Consider the following 13595-nt stretch of genomic DNA (forward strand, 5'->3'; position numbering starts at 1 on the left):
CCAAGAAGCCTCAGGTATAATTGAGCAAACACTTTGTGCATCTTTAATAATTAACTATGCTGCAATCTCATTGGTTTAGGTAAAATTTATTAAAAATCCCAACAACTCAATAGCAATGACTAAAGGCACAACTTGAGTGACTCTACATAGGAAGTAGAAAAAATATTTAGAGGATTTAGTCCTAAAATATAGCTGCAAATGCAGGAGAGGTGCTTCTTTTTTTAACAGAACTATCCAGATTGAATATCTATATTAATAAAAGACATCAACTGGTTCTTAGTTTCACGGGTACTCTAAGAACCACTCTATTTGGCCTGCCCCAGGTTTGCATATGAAAACTTTAGCCCATGGTGTGTATCTGAATTACTATCCCTTTAGATTGGATGCTTTAGGGACTCATTAATTTAAATCTTCTAACAGACTGCCAAGTGTCGAGAGGTAACTCACTTTTAAAAAAAAATGACCATTAAATTCAAGCCTTTGAAAAATGGAATTCTGCGAACTATAGTTGACACATAATGAATAAATACATAGAAAAAATAATTAGAGAAAAACAAAACAAAATATGAGAGGGAACATCTATTACAGTGAGTAGGATAACAACTAGTTTTTCATATTTGTTTCCTTTGACAATGATGCTAATGAGTTATTAAAATAGAATCTGGAGAGTGAACAGGCAACCTACAGAATGGGAGAAAATTTTGGCAACCTACTCATCTGACAAAGGGCTAATATCCAAAATCTACAATGAACTCAAACAAATTTACAAGAAAAAAACAAACAACCTCATCAAAAAGTGGGCGAAGGATATGAACAGACACTTCTCAAAAGAAGACATTTATGCAGCCAAAAAACACATGAAAAAATGCTCGTCATCACTGGCCATCAGAGAAATGCAAATCAAAACCACAATGAGATACCATCTCACACCAGTTAGGATGGCGATCATTAAAAAGTCAGGAAACAACAGGTGCTGGAGAGGATGTGGAGAAATAGGAACACTTTTACACTGTTGGTGGGACTGTAAACTAGTTCAACCATTGTGGAAGTTGGTGTGGCGATTCCTCAGGGATCTAGAACCAGAAATACCATTTGATCCAGCCATCCCATTACTGGGTATATACCCAAAGGATTATAAATCATGCTGCTATAAAGACACATGCACACATACGTTTATTACGGCACTATTCACAATAGCAAAGACTTGGAACCAACCCAAATGTCCAACAATGATAGACTGGATTAAGAAAAGGTGGCACATATACACCACGGAATACTATGCAGCCATAAAAAAGGATGAGTTCATGTCCTTTGTAGGGACATGGATGAAGCTGGGAACCATCATTCTCAGCAAACTATGGCAAGGACAAAAAACCGAACACCGCATGTTCTCACTCATAGGTGGGAATTGAACAATGAGAACAGATGGACACAGGAAGGGGAGCGTCACACACCTGGGACTGTTGCGGGGTGGAGGGAGCGGGGAGGGATAGCATTAGGAGATATACCTAATGCTAAATGACGAGTTAATGGGTACAGCACACCAACATGGCACGTATATACGTATGTAACAAACCTGCACATTGTGCACACGTACCCTAAAACTTAAAGTATAATAATAATAAGAATAATAAAATAGAATCTGGAGGACATTATGCTAGATGAAATAAGCCAGGCACAGAAAGATAAGTACTGTATTAACTCACTTATACATGAAATCTAAAAAAGCCAAACTCACAGAAGCAGAGAGTAGAATGGTGATTGCATGGGGCTGGGGGATGAGAAAAATGGGGAGAAATTGGTCAAAGGGAATAAACTTTCAGTTTTAAGATGAATCAGTTCTGGGGAGCTAATGTGCAGCATGGCAACTATACTTAATTGTACTATATTGTTTACTTGAATTTTGATAAGAGAGCAGATTTTAATTGCCTTCACCCCACCCCCTACACACACACACACACACACATACGGTAATTATGGGTGGTGATGGCTGTGATAATTAGATTGCAGTAATCAGTACACAATGTATACATATGTCAAATCAAAATGTGTACCCTGAATATATGCAATTTTTGTTTGTTCATTAAATATTTCAAAGTAAACTAAAACAATAAAAATCTATGTTTCAAAACATTTTCTGCATGCTGAATACTGTTGTTATTCTTTTTTTTTTTGTCTCTGTTGGTAAAAACGATATATAACCTGATTTCTGTGTTCTTCGTCTAATTTACTCCTTGAACTTCACTTGTTTTAGGCAATGACTTTTAGAAAAATGGCCTTTATGATGCAAGCAGTAGCTTAAGTGAGCTCAGGCTGTTAAGTTGTGGTGAATAAATTTTGCACTTAAATTCCAGTTGTGGAACCAAGTACTAAAAATAAATAGGCGATTTGAAAAGCTTGCCAACACTTCATATTCTTTAATGCTACCAAAAATCATTGACAGCTACAGGACAGGAAACTGAGTTTTTTGTTTCTTTCATATTTCAATATTTCTGACTTTATTCCCTGAAGCACTCATTAATCTGGCTTTAGTATATTCGGAAAAAAACAACAACAAAAAGAACAAAGAAAAATTCTTTGCAATATCATTATATTTTCCGTCTGAGACTTAGAATTCCAGGAGGCAATTGAAGGATATGTGAACCCTCTATTGAGGACCTTCAGAAAAGCCTCAAAAAGACCCCCTCCTTGGGTAAGAAGAGACAACACTATCTGGGCAAGGGCAGCTGAGCATTGAAGTTTATCCTTTTGGCATTCCCCAACCTCATTATGATTCCACATGTTAACTTCTAGTTAACATTTTCCCACTTGAAAGCAGAATAAAAGCATAAAGAATATTCTTGGGCTTCAAATAGCTCTTGCCAAATACATTTTTAAATTTCACTATCAGTACATGAATGAGACAACAAACAAAAGTGGAATAACTCTCCAAAATATAAGTGAGTATATGTAGGAAAATGTGTTTCTTGTATTTTTATTTCAATATAAAATTTGAATTTTATATTGAATTTGAGAATTTGAGAACAAGAAGTGACTTTAAAAATTACCTGGTTCAGGCCAGGTGCAGTGGCTAATGCCTGTAATTTCAGCACTTCGGGAGGCTGAAGCGGGCGGATCACCTGAGGTCAGGAGTTTGAGATCAGCCTGGCCAACATTGCGAAACCCCATCTCTGCTAAAAATACAAAAATTAGCTGGGTGTGGTGGCGGGTGCCTGTAATCCCGGCTACTTGGGAGGCTGAGGCACAAGAATCACTTGAAGCCAGGAGGCAAAGGTTGCAGTGAGCCGAGATTGCACCATTGCACTCCAGCCTGGGCAACAAGAGCAAAACTCCATCTCAAAAAAAAAAAAAAAAAAAAAAAAAAAAAAAAAAACCTGGTTCAACTCTCTCATGTTATCTGTAAAGAAACTGAATTACAGATAAGTTAAGCCAAACATGCCAAGCCCCACAGCTACTTCATTCATTAATTTGTGTCCATTCATTCATTCATTCACTTTACTCACTCACTTATCCCTTTAACGAACACTTAAGGGCAGCCCCTCTATGCTCACAGAGCTAGGTGTGGCATGCAGTGATGAGATGAACGAGATGGTCATGGTTCCTTGTAGTTTGGTGGGCTAAACTAGTCTGTTTGATGATCTGAAACTTGAAATCAGACAGCTGTAAATGAAGACAGACTCCAGTGAGTGCTACAACAGAGGTACAAACTAAATTGATACTGAAGTCTGGACAAAAGAAAATGGGTGTGCTCTAAGATATGGAAATTCAGAAAGACCAGCCGGGGTTTTGAATGAGTTAATCTAGGATTCAACGTGGAAAGGAGAGTACACTGGGAGAGAAAGTTGGTAGGCGAAGTTTCCATTGTCTTGATAAGATTCTGTGCTTTCCATTTTAAATACTGGAGAGTGACAGAAGATTTACTTCTAAAGACAGCGAGGAGGAGAAATAAGTTGTATCTTATTTTTGCCTAATTGTCCGCTGGGGCTGAAGGGGACTCCATGCTCCTTGAAATCCCTTTTGATTACCTTTAATTCATCAGTTCGCTGCCATGAAATTGGAGCACCCTCGAAAGATTTCCACAAGGTTAACTTGCTTGCAGATCAACCCTGATGTAAAACTCAGTCACTTCTTTGGTTTACATAGAAAAACAAATCATTCATTTCAAGTCTTTGAGTTTAGCAGGTTATCTGAACACCTTTTGGTGAAAGAGTGGGGGTGGAGATGGGTGGGGAGTATTGACCTATTTACCATCACCCTTTGCTCTTTATTCTTTCACCTCCACCTCCTCTCTCATCTACTCCCTCCTGGCTAGTCCTTGACCTCTAAATTCTCTTCTCTTTATCATGTAGAACTGTTTCTTTGCTGAAGTACAGTCATGCAACTCATAATGACATTTCTGTCAACGACAGAATGCATATATGACTGTGTTCCCATAAAATTATAATACTGTACTTTTACTGTAATATTTTTAATGTTCGGGTATCTTTAGACTCACAAATACTTACAATTGTGTTACAATTGCCAACACTATTCAGAACAGTAATCTGCTGTACAGGTTTGTAGCCGAGGAGCAATGGGCTACAGCATATGGCCTAGGTGTGTAGTGGGCTATGAGGATTAGTAATGTTCATTTCTTCATATGTTTGTGTGCCACTTGTATGTGTTTTTTGAGAAGCGTCTGTTCATATCTTTTGCCCACTTTTTAATGGGGTTGTTTTTTCTTGTTGAGGTGTTGCGTTTCTTATAGATATGTGTAAGCGCACTCTATGTTTGCAGAATGACAAAATCACCTAATGACTCAATTCTCAGGATGCATTCCTGTTTATAAGCAACATGCGATTGCACTGACACCAACCCAGGCCAGGAAAGGGAGTGTGGGACAGTGCTTGAGAGCCCAGCTCCAATCTCAGCTCTGCTCCTATTGATTGTGTAAATCATACAACCATTAGGAGGCTCCATATCCTTGCCCATAAAATGGGGAAAACAACAGTACCTATCTCATAGGATTTTTGGAAGGGTTTTAACACATACAGCTTATAAAGTCTAAAACACAGGAAGTGCTCAATAAATACTTTTGTTGTGTTACTGTTACTTCTCCAAACACTTAGCAATGTATGTTTAAACATAATCAACTTTAAAAAATCTGTGCTATTTAAAATCTTTTAAATAACTATGCAAGTAATACACATGCACAGTTTGCCTCTTAATGAAAAATATCTGCCTTCTGCCCCACCCTTTCTAAAGTGTGATTCCCTTCCCAAACTAACTTCTCTTTCTTCCAGTATACTGTTGTTTATTGATCACAAATGTGAGACATTGCCGCATTATAAACAATGAGGTTTTTAGCATTTCAAATTATTTATGTATTTATTTACAATAATTTTGGCTTTTATTTCAGATTTAAGGAGTGCATGTGCACCCAGGCTTGTTACATGGGCTTACTGCATGACGCTGAGGTTTGGGGTATGAATGATCTTATCACCCAGGTGGTGAGCATAAGACCTAATAGGTAGCTTTTTGAGCCCTTGGACTCCCACCTCTCTCCCTGCTCTAGCAGTCCCCAGATCTTCCCATGTTTTATGTCCATATGTACCCAATGTTTCGCTCCTACCTGTAAGTGAGAACAAGTGGTATTTGGTTTTATGTTCCTGCCTTAATTCACATAGGATAATGACCTCCAGTTGCACCTATGTTGCTGCAAAAAATATAAGTTCATTGTTTTTTATGGTTGCATAGAATTCCATGGTATATATGTACCACATTTTCTTTATCCAGGGTAAACAGACAACCTACAGAATGGGAGAAAATCTTCACAAACTCCAACATCCAACGAAGGTCTGATATTCAATGTCTATAAGAAACTGCAATAACTCAACAAGAAAAAGCAAATAACCCCATTAAAAAGTGGGCAAAGGATATGAATAGACACTTCTCAAAAAAACACGTACAAGTGGCCAACAAACATATGAAGAAATGATCAACATTACTAATCCTCAGAGACATGCAAATCAAAACCACAATGAGATACCACCTCACATCAGTCAGAATAGCTATTATTAAAAGGCCAAAAAATAGCAGATGTCAGGGTTTGGAGAAAAGTAACACTTATAAACTGTTGGTGGGAAAAATACATTAATTCAGCCACTGTGAAAAGCAGTTTGGAGATTCTCAGATAATTTAAAACTACCATTCGACCCAGCAATCCCGTTGCTGAGTATAAACCCAAAGGAAAATAAGTCATTCTGCCACAAAGACACATGCGCTTGAATGTTCATAGCAGCACTATTCACAATATTTCCTTTACCTACAATTTGTTCTTATCAATTTAATTTTTACCATATGTGGATGGAATCACCCTAGGTGCTCATCAATGGTGGATTTGTTAAAAATTTATTTTTACTGATACATATTAGATGTGCCTGTGTTTAGGGTACATGTGATAATTCAATACATTCACATAATTAAATCAAAGTAATTGAAATATCTATCACCTTCAATATTTATATTTTCTTTATGCTAGAAACATTTGAAGTCTTTTCCTCTAGCGATTTTGAAATGTAGAATTGATTAATGTTAACTCTAGTCACCCTACTGATCTATTGAACACCAGGTCTTACTTCTTCTATCTAAGTGATCTAAGTGTATACTTTTTACTTATTAAGCAGCGTATTACATTCCCCCACTCCACCTTTATTTATTTATTTTTTTTGAGACAGGGTCTCATTCTGTTGCCTAGGCTGGAGTGCTGTGGTATAATCTTGGCTCACTGCAGCCTCAACTTCCTGGGCTCAGGTGGTCCTCCCACCTTAGCCTCCCCAGTAGCTGGGACTACACGTGCCACCAACACACCAGGTTAATTTTTGTATATTTTGTAGAGACAGGGTTTTGCTATGTTGCCCAGGCTGGTTTTGAACTCCTGGGCCCAAGTAATCCTCCACCTCGGCCTCCCAAAGTGCTGGGATTATAGGCATGAGCCACTGCACCTGGCCACCCATTCCACTTTCTTTACCTCTCCTCGGAATTGTTATATCACAATTTTGGGCAAATGAATATTTAGTGTTTGCCTTGTGGTGATCAGGTAATTATTGTTCAGTAGGGACTACATTGTATATTGTAATATTTCCTTTACCTAAAACTTGTTTTTATTGATTAAATTTTTGCCTTATGCAGCAGATTGACTTATTGTTCATTCAATATTCATTCTTTTCTATATCCATAGGAAGAAATCTACTTTTCTGCCCCTTAACTTTGAGTTTGGCTGCATGACTTGCTTTGGCTAAGGGGACGTTAGTCAATGAAATGCAAGCAAGAATTTGAAATATGCCTGTGTGGTAGACTTGTCCTTTTTGTGCTTATGCCTGCCATTGCCCTGATAAGAACATGCTCTGAGGCTAGACCACTGGTTCAAGTGGGGTTGAAAGACACACAGAACACCCAGATCCAGAAATGCCTGCCTAGCCTAGGTAAGCTGCTCCCCTGACCCCACTGTAAAACAACCTGAAGACCCAGGTGAAGTACACTGCTGGTCTACTGCTATTATTAAAACTCAATGGTTGATTCTTGTCTTAGTCTGTTCAGGCTGCTATAACACAATACCTTACACTGGGTAATATTTAAATAAAATAAATATATTTCTCAAAGTTCTGAAGGTTGGGAAGTCCAAAATCAGGACACTGTCAGATTTCCTGTGTGGCGAGGGCCTGGTCCTCATAAATGCCTTCTTGCTTCATCCTCACCTACTCACCTAGCAGCTCCCTTAGGTCTCTTTTGTACTGGCACAAATCCTATTGATGAGAGTTCAGCCTTCATGACCTAATCAACCCCCAAACGCCCCACCTTCTATCTCCACTGCCCTGGAGATTATTTTGACATATGAATTTTGGAGTTACACAAACATTTAGACCATACCAATTCTCACCAAACAAAAGCAAGCTCCAGTAAGTATTTTTCTCTATTTTCTGTTTCAATATAATAAAAGGTGGTGTGGATTTGAAGATTACGAGAGCCAAACATGTAAAATTTAATTGAAGTATTGGAAGATAAAGTCAAGGGGGATTTTCCAGAAAGAACAACAACAACAAAAAAAAACAACAAAAAAAGAGGAAATAATAAAAAATCTAAAGACCAATTCAAGAAATCCAACATCCAATCTATTTTCTGTTGGTGATGGTAGAGTTAGAACATTGGAAATGGAGGGGACAAAATGATTAAAACATAAGAAAATATTTCAGATCTGAAAAGTTTTGCTTAAAAGAGCTCACAAAATAGGCCAATGCTAATTCTTAGCATCATGAAATTCTAGAATACCAGGGATAAAGAGAGGATTATCATGGCTTCCAGTTTAAACAACAGCCACACAAACAAACAAAAGGAATCAGAACAATATAACTCTGTTCAATAGCAGTGCTGGAAGCCAAAAGACATCAGAGCAATATCATTGAATTTTGAGTAAAATAATTTTTGCAACCTGGAAGTCTATACGAGTCAACCTATCAATCAAAAGTGAGGGTTAGAATAAGACTCTTTTCAAATAAGCAATACCTAAAGCTGTCTCTCATCCACACTTTTTAAGAATGATAAACATTCTAGATATTTCTTTATTTGTGGAGAGGTTACTTTTTTCCCTAAAACTTTTTCTCTTTCTTTCTTTGGAGTCTTGATGTTTTGTTTTATTCCTTTTATGTTAGAGAGTTTAAAAACTCTGTCCTTTGTTATACATTTATATTTAAGAATGATGAACAGATTTGAGGCCCCTGAGTGGTGCTTGTTAACTAATGGATTTCTCTCTAGGTTGATTGGAAGGGACCCAGTCATATCCTTAGAAGACTTCTTACTATAGTTTGTATAGTAAGAGCTAATCTGTTCAGGCTGCCATACAAAATATAATATATTAGATGAGCGGCTTAAGCAACAGAAATTTATTTTCTCAATGTTGTGGAGGCTAGACGTCCTAGATCAGGATGCCTGCTGACTTGATTCCTGCTGAAGGCTCTCTTTCTGACTCGTAGACAGCCATCTTCTTGCTGTGTTATCACATGGTGGAAAGAGAGCTCTTATATCTCTTCCCCTTGGTGTCTCTTCTTCTTTTCGTAAGGGCACCCTCCCTATAAAATCAGGACCCCATTCTCATAACCTCATTTAACCTTTATCACCACCCAAAGCCCCTATCTCTGCACTTGATCTTAGACAAAAAGCTGAGAAGCAATAGGCCCTATTTCCAAATACAGTCATGTTGAGATTAGGGCTTTAGCATATTAATTTCACTGGAATGCAAGCATTCAGTCTACAATGTATAGGTTGTACTTCCTGCAACCAATCTGTTTCTCCAGAGAGGAATTCTTTAATTTATTGCCTGGGCATGGGTGTTAAAATCTGGCTTACAGCATTCTTGGATCTTGGTGGTACACAGGGGCTGGGGGGAGTGTCTTAGTGGATAGATTTTCACTTAAACTCATTTTTCAGGCCTATAATTTCCCCTACCTTTCTCTGGATGCTGGCTAGCATTACTGTGGAATAAACCTTTAGTCCCTCTGATTTATTGAAAAACTACTGGTTGAGTCCTGGTTATGTGCCTGCTACTTCACTAAGTCTAAAACCTATTTTCAAATTATTAGTTATTTCCTGGATTTTTAGATGTGAAATGACTTGGCATTTCCCTCTGAAGTCTTGTAATGTATTTAGCATTCTTATCTCTGTTATAATACATTTGGTTTCCATTTTCTGAAAATTTCACATCTCTCATCTATTGTCCCATTTTTTTTGTCCTTTGTGGTTTTATACATCGTTTGTTCTACTTTAAGTGTGGTTTCAGGAGGGAACAGAGATAAATTAATGTATTTAATCATCTATGTTTAATGCATCGCCTCAAACATTTCTTTCCATCAAAGACAAGATTTCTTCAGAATGGAATTCTGGTGCCAGCTCTTAAGCGAATACATTTTTCCTCATTTACTGCATTGAAATGATTGTCTTGGCAGTGATAGGGAAAAAGAGTACAAAGGAAATCATTGGATATAGGTAGTAGAAGTGGCCAAGGTAATACAACAGAAGAGAGTAAGCAGGCCTTTCAGAGACAACCTGGAGAGGATTTGATTATCACATGGTGGGAGAAAGGGAGGAGTGATCAAAAGGTTCTATGCATTTTTTTTTTTTTTTTTTTTTTTTTGAGATAGAGTCTCACTCTGTCACCTAGGCTGAAGTGCAATGGCACGATCTCGGCTCACTGCATTTTAAAAAATTCTGAATTGTTTGGATAATATTATTTCCCTTTAGATAAAATACATATGAGGGTGAGGGTAGGATATTTTCTTTGGTGGGAGAATGCATGTAGATGATAATGGAAGAGCAAAATTTAAGAAAATTGTAGGGTTTGGGCAAGAGACATTGTAATGGGTTGAGGAGTTGCCAGGAGAAAGTGTAGAATGGTACAGAATAGAAGTATAGAATAACATTTTGAGAAGTTTGGCAATAAATCACTTAATTACAGACTTGTGATCACATAACTTTAGGGAGTAAATAATTTAGTTGTCCTCAACTGGGGAAGGGAAGAGAGGAGATTCAGAATTCTCCAGGGAGATTCATAAAATACACACGTTTCATTCACTAACCTCCACAATCAGAATTTCTAAAAGTGGGACTTGGGCATGAGAGCAGCTTGGAAAAGGTCCCAGGTGACTCTGATGTGTATTTGGAGTTAAGAGCTTATCTGCTGATAGAAAAGCAAATGGAGGCTTTGAACTATTAAATGTCTTGCCCAAGATTCACTGAGTGTGGGGAGAGTTGGGGCGGTTAATTAGTATACTGACGTCTTACCACTCTATTCTAGATGGAGTGAAAACTTATGGTATAAAAAGCGTTTTGCCTGTAATCTCAGCACTTTGGGAGGCTGAGGTGGGCAGATCGCCTGAGGTCAGGAGTTCGAGACCAGCCTGGCTAACATGGTGAAACCCTGTTTCTACTAAAAATACAAAAAAATTAGCCAGGCGTGGTGGTGCATGCCTGTAATCCTAGCTACTCAGGAGGCTGAAGCAGGAGAATCACTTGAACCTGGGAGGCAGAGGTTGCAGTGAGCTGAGATCATGCCATCGCACTCCACCTTGGGCAAAAAGAGTGAAACTCCGCTCAAAAAAAAAAAAACAATGGTTTGAAAGATTGTAGGATCAAGGGACAGATAGAAGAGGATTGAAGATAAAGGAAATTTAAGCCTATTTGTTTCCTAGAATGATAATGTCAATGAGGAGAGAAAAATGGAGAAGATGAGAAAGGGGATAAATAAATGGTAGAGTAATAAGAGTAACAGATAATGAGCATATTAAAACTAATGGAAAACAAAGCAAAATGATAGCATGAGTCTGAAATGCCAAGTAATTAACAGCATCACCACCTTTCCCCCTCTCACTGGGGAAGGTTCATTCCCAGGTCCTTGGTTCATGCCATTACTTCTCTTATATCTGTACAGGAAGCCCTAAGCAATGAAGTGTCTGGTGGGGGAGGCTCCAAAAACTAACTGCTGCTTCTAACTGCACCTTGGAGATTCTTGCTCCTCCCTGCACTCACCATGACTATAGAAAGTATTAATAGTGATGACAACAGATTCTCAAGTGAGAGTTCCAGCTCAGAGGTTAAGGGGAGCTGGGGACCCCTTTCTTAGACAGTGCTATTGCATACTGATGACAGCTGATGGCGTTGGGATTTCCAGTGATGGCAGCTGAGGCTGCCATCTAAAATCTGCTACTCCCATGGAAACTGTGCTTAATGGCAAACGTCCTCCTGCAAATTCCGACAGTATTTTTAAGAACTTAAGCATGAATCTTCAAGACACCAGGATTCCGGATTGCTCCTCCAGTTTCATTGGGCATATTGCTGCTACTGTCTCCAGCAATCCAGAGATCCCAGGGGTGAGAAATGGCCAATGCCAGTTTGATGAGATAGTTCTGATGCTGCTGTCAGGATGGATTTTTGTGTTGTGCGCAACAGATCTTGCTCCATCTTCAATGACAGGATGAAGCTTAGAAACAGTGATGCATATATTCCTTCTCATCTTTCGGACCTTCTCTTAAGTGCTATCTCCTCAAAGTAACCTTTCCGAATCACTCTGCTACTATTGTCTCTCACAGCAGCTTGCGCCTCTCCTTCATCACCATTATCACAATTTATATAAACCATTGTTTAATTATTTCCTGCTTTTTCTCAGCTAGAAGGTGGACTCATGAAGAGAGGGGCCATGGTCTGTCACTATGGGCCCAGCACCTATCAAAGTCACGGCGCCCCAGTGATCAGTAAACAACTGCTGAATGAAGAATGGCCAGGTCACAGAGGAACATGTAGAGATACTGAAGTGGCCATATCAAATGTCCCATTTTGGCCCATGTCTGTGTTTTTGGGACCATCCCTTCTGGTTGTCTTTTGTTGGGAGCTATGTTACATTGAAGTCGTGGCATAACCTGGAGGTACCTGCTTTCCTAGGCACTCAGCTAGCAATACTCATTCTTTCTGACTTGAGAGGTTCTTAAGTGTTTCTTTTTCAGTTCAGAATCTGAACAAGGGGATAAAGTAAATGAGCAACAAAAAAAAAAAAAAAAAAAATGTATCTTTGCTCTCCAGGAAGTGTTACATAATGTATGAGCACGAGCCAGAGGAAATCACACTTCCACAGGGAGTAAATGCAGTCAATAAAAGCTTGTTTATAGAGGATTGGCAAATGCGCTTTTAAAGCAATTATCAGACAACTTTAAAGTATGGATAGATAGAATTACCTTTATACTCTTTGCAGCTTGTATTGGGAAGGTCTCTTTTCTTTTTTGGATGGTTGCACATGTATATATTCAGGCATAATTTAAAGTGGGTTGACCTACCAGTGTTCCTGAGAGTAGCCTGGATGGTCTCCACGTTTGGGAAAGGAAGAAAATCATGAATCACCAGTGCTCAAAAAAGGCACATCTGACTTGTTCAATGGACTGAGAAAATTGCATTAAATATCTGCATTCGACAACTTAAGTATGCACTCTCAAATGCCACTGCACAATAAGGAAGCAAGGCATGGCTGAAAGCAAAACCTGACTTGACATTATCCCTCACTTCTTTCTTTAAAGTTCTCTTCTATACCATGAATGAAGAAAATGTGATGTCCTCTAGAAGTATTCTATAATACCTTAAAAGAGCATAGCATTAAAACCAGATATTGTAAGTCATACTTTAGCTAATGATTATTAAATAGTTCTTTGTATTCATGTAACTCCTATCTGTTATGAACTGAAAATGCCCTGATGTAATATCATTGAAGGGATGATATTTTTATTGAGGATAGGAGGCAATAAAATATTCAAATGTGAAGCAAAACTCTATCCTTTCCTGGGGTTCTGTGTTTCTACATGATTATCTGCATCTCAAAACTCATGTGGTGTTTTATTCATCCCTTGGGAAAATATCTGAATGCCTATGAGAGCAATAACTGAGAAATCACAACTACAAGAGAGAGTCTTTACGGGGTGTGTGCCAGAGGACACTGAAGGCAAAAAAGAAGAGAGGAGAGGGAAGTTTGAGCACAGGTTTGAGGGTCTTGGAGGCAAGGTGGGGGCAAGGACTGGGAAATGCAT

At 38.5% G+C, this 13595-nt stretch overlaps 1 protein-coding gene across 5 annotated transcripts in view; it reads right to left on the minus strand.

The window, feature by feature from the left end:
- The window catches only part of SPHKAP (SPHK1 interactor, AKAP domain containing), a 195625-nt gene that overhangs the window by 57125 nt on the left and 124905 nt on the right, over positions 1–13595 (minus strand). The gene's annotated exons all lie outside the window — the stretch shown is intronic.

The sequence above is a fragment of the Pongo pygmaeus genome, chromosome 11 (assembly GCF_028885625.2).
Source record: "Pongo pygmaeus isolate AG05252 chromosome 11, NHGRI_mPonPyg2-v2.0_pri, whole genome shotgun sequence".
In the NCBI taxonomy this organism is placed as follows: Eukaryota; Metazoa; Chordata; class Mammalia; order Primates; family Hominidae; genus Pongo; species Pongo pygmaeus.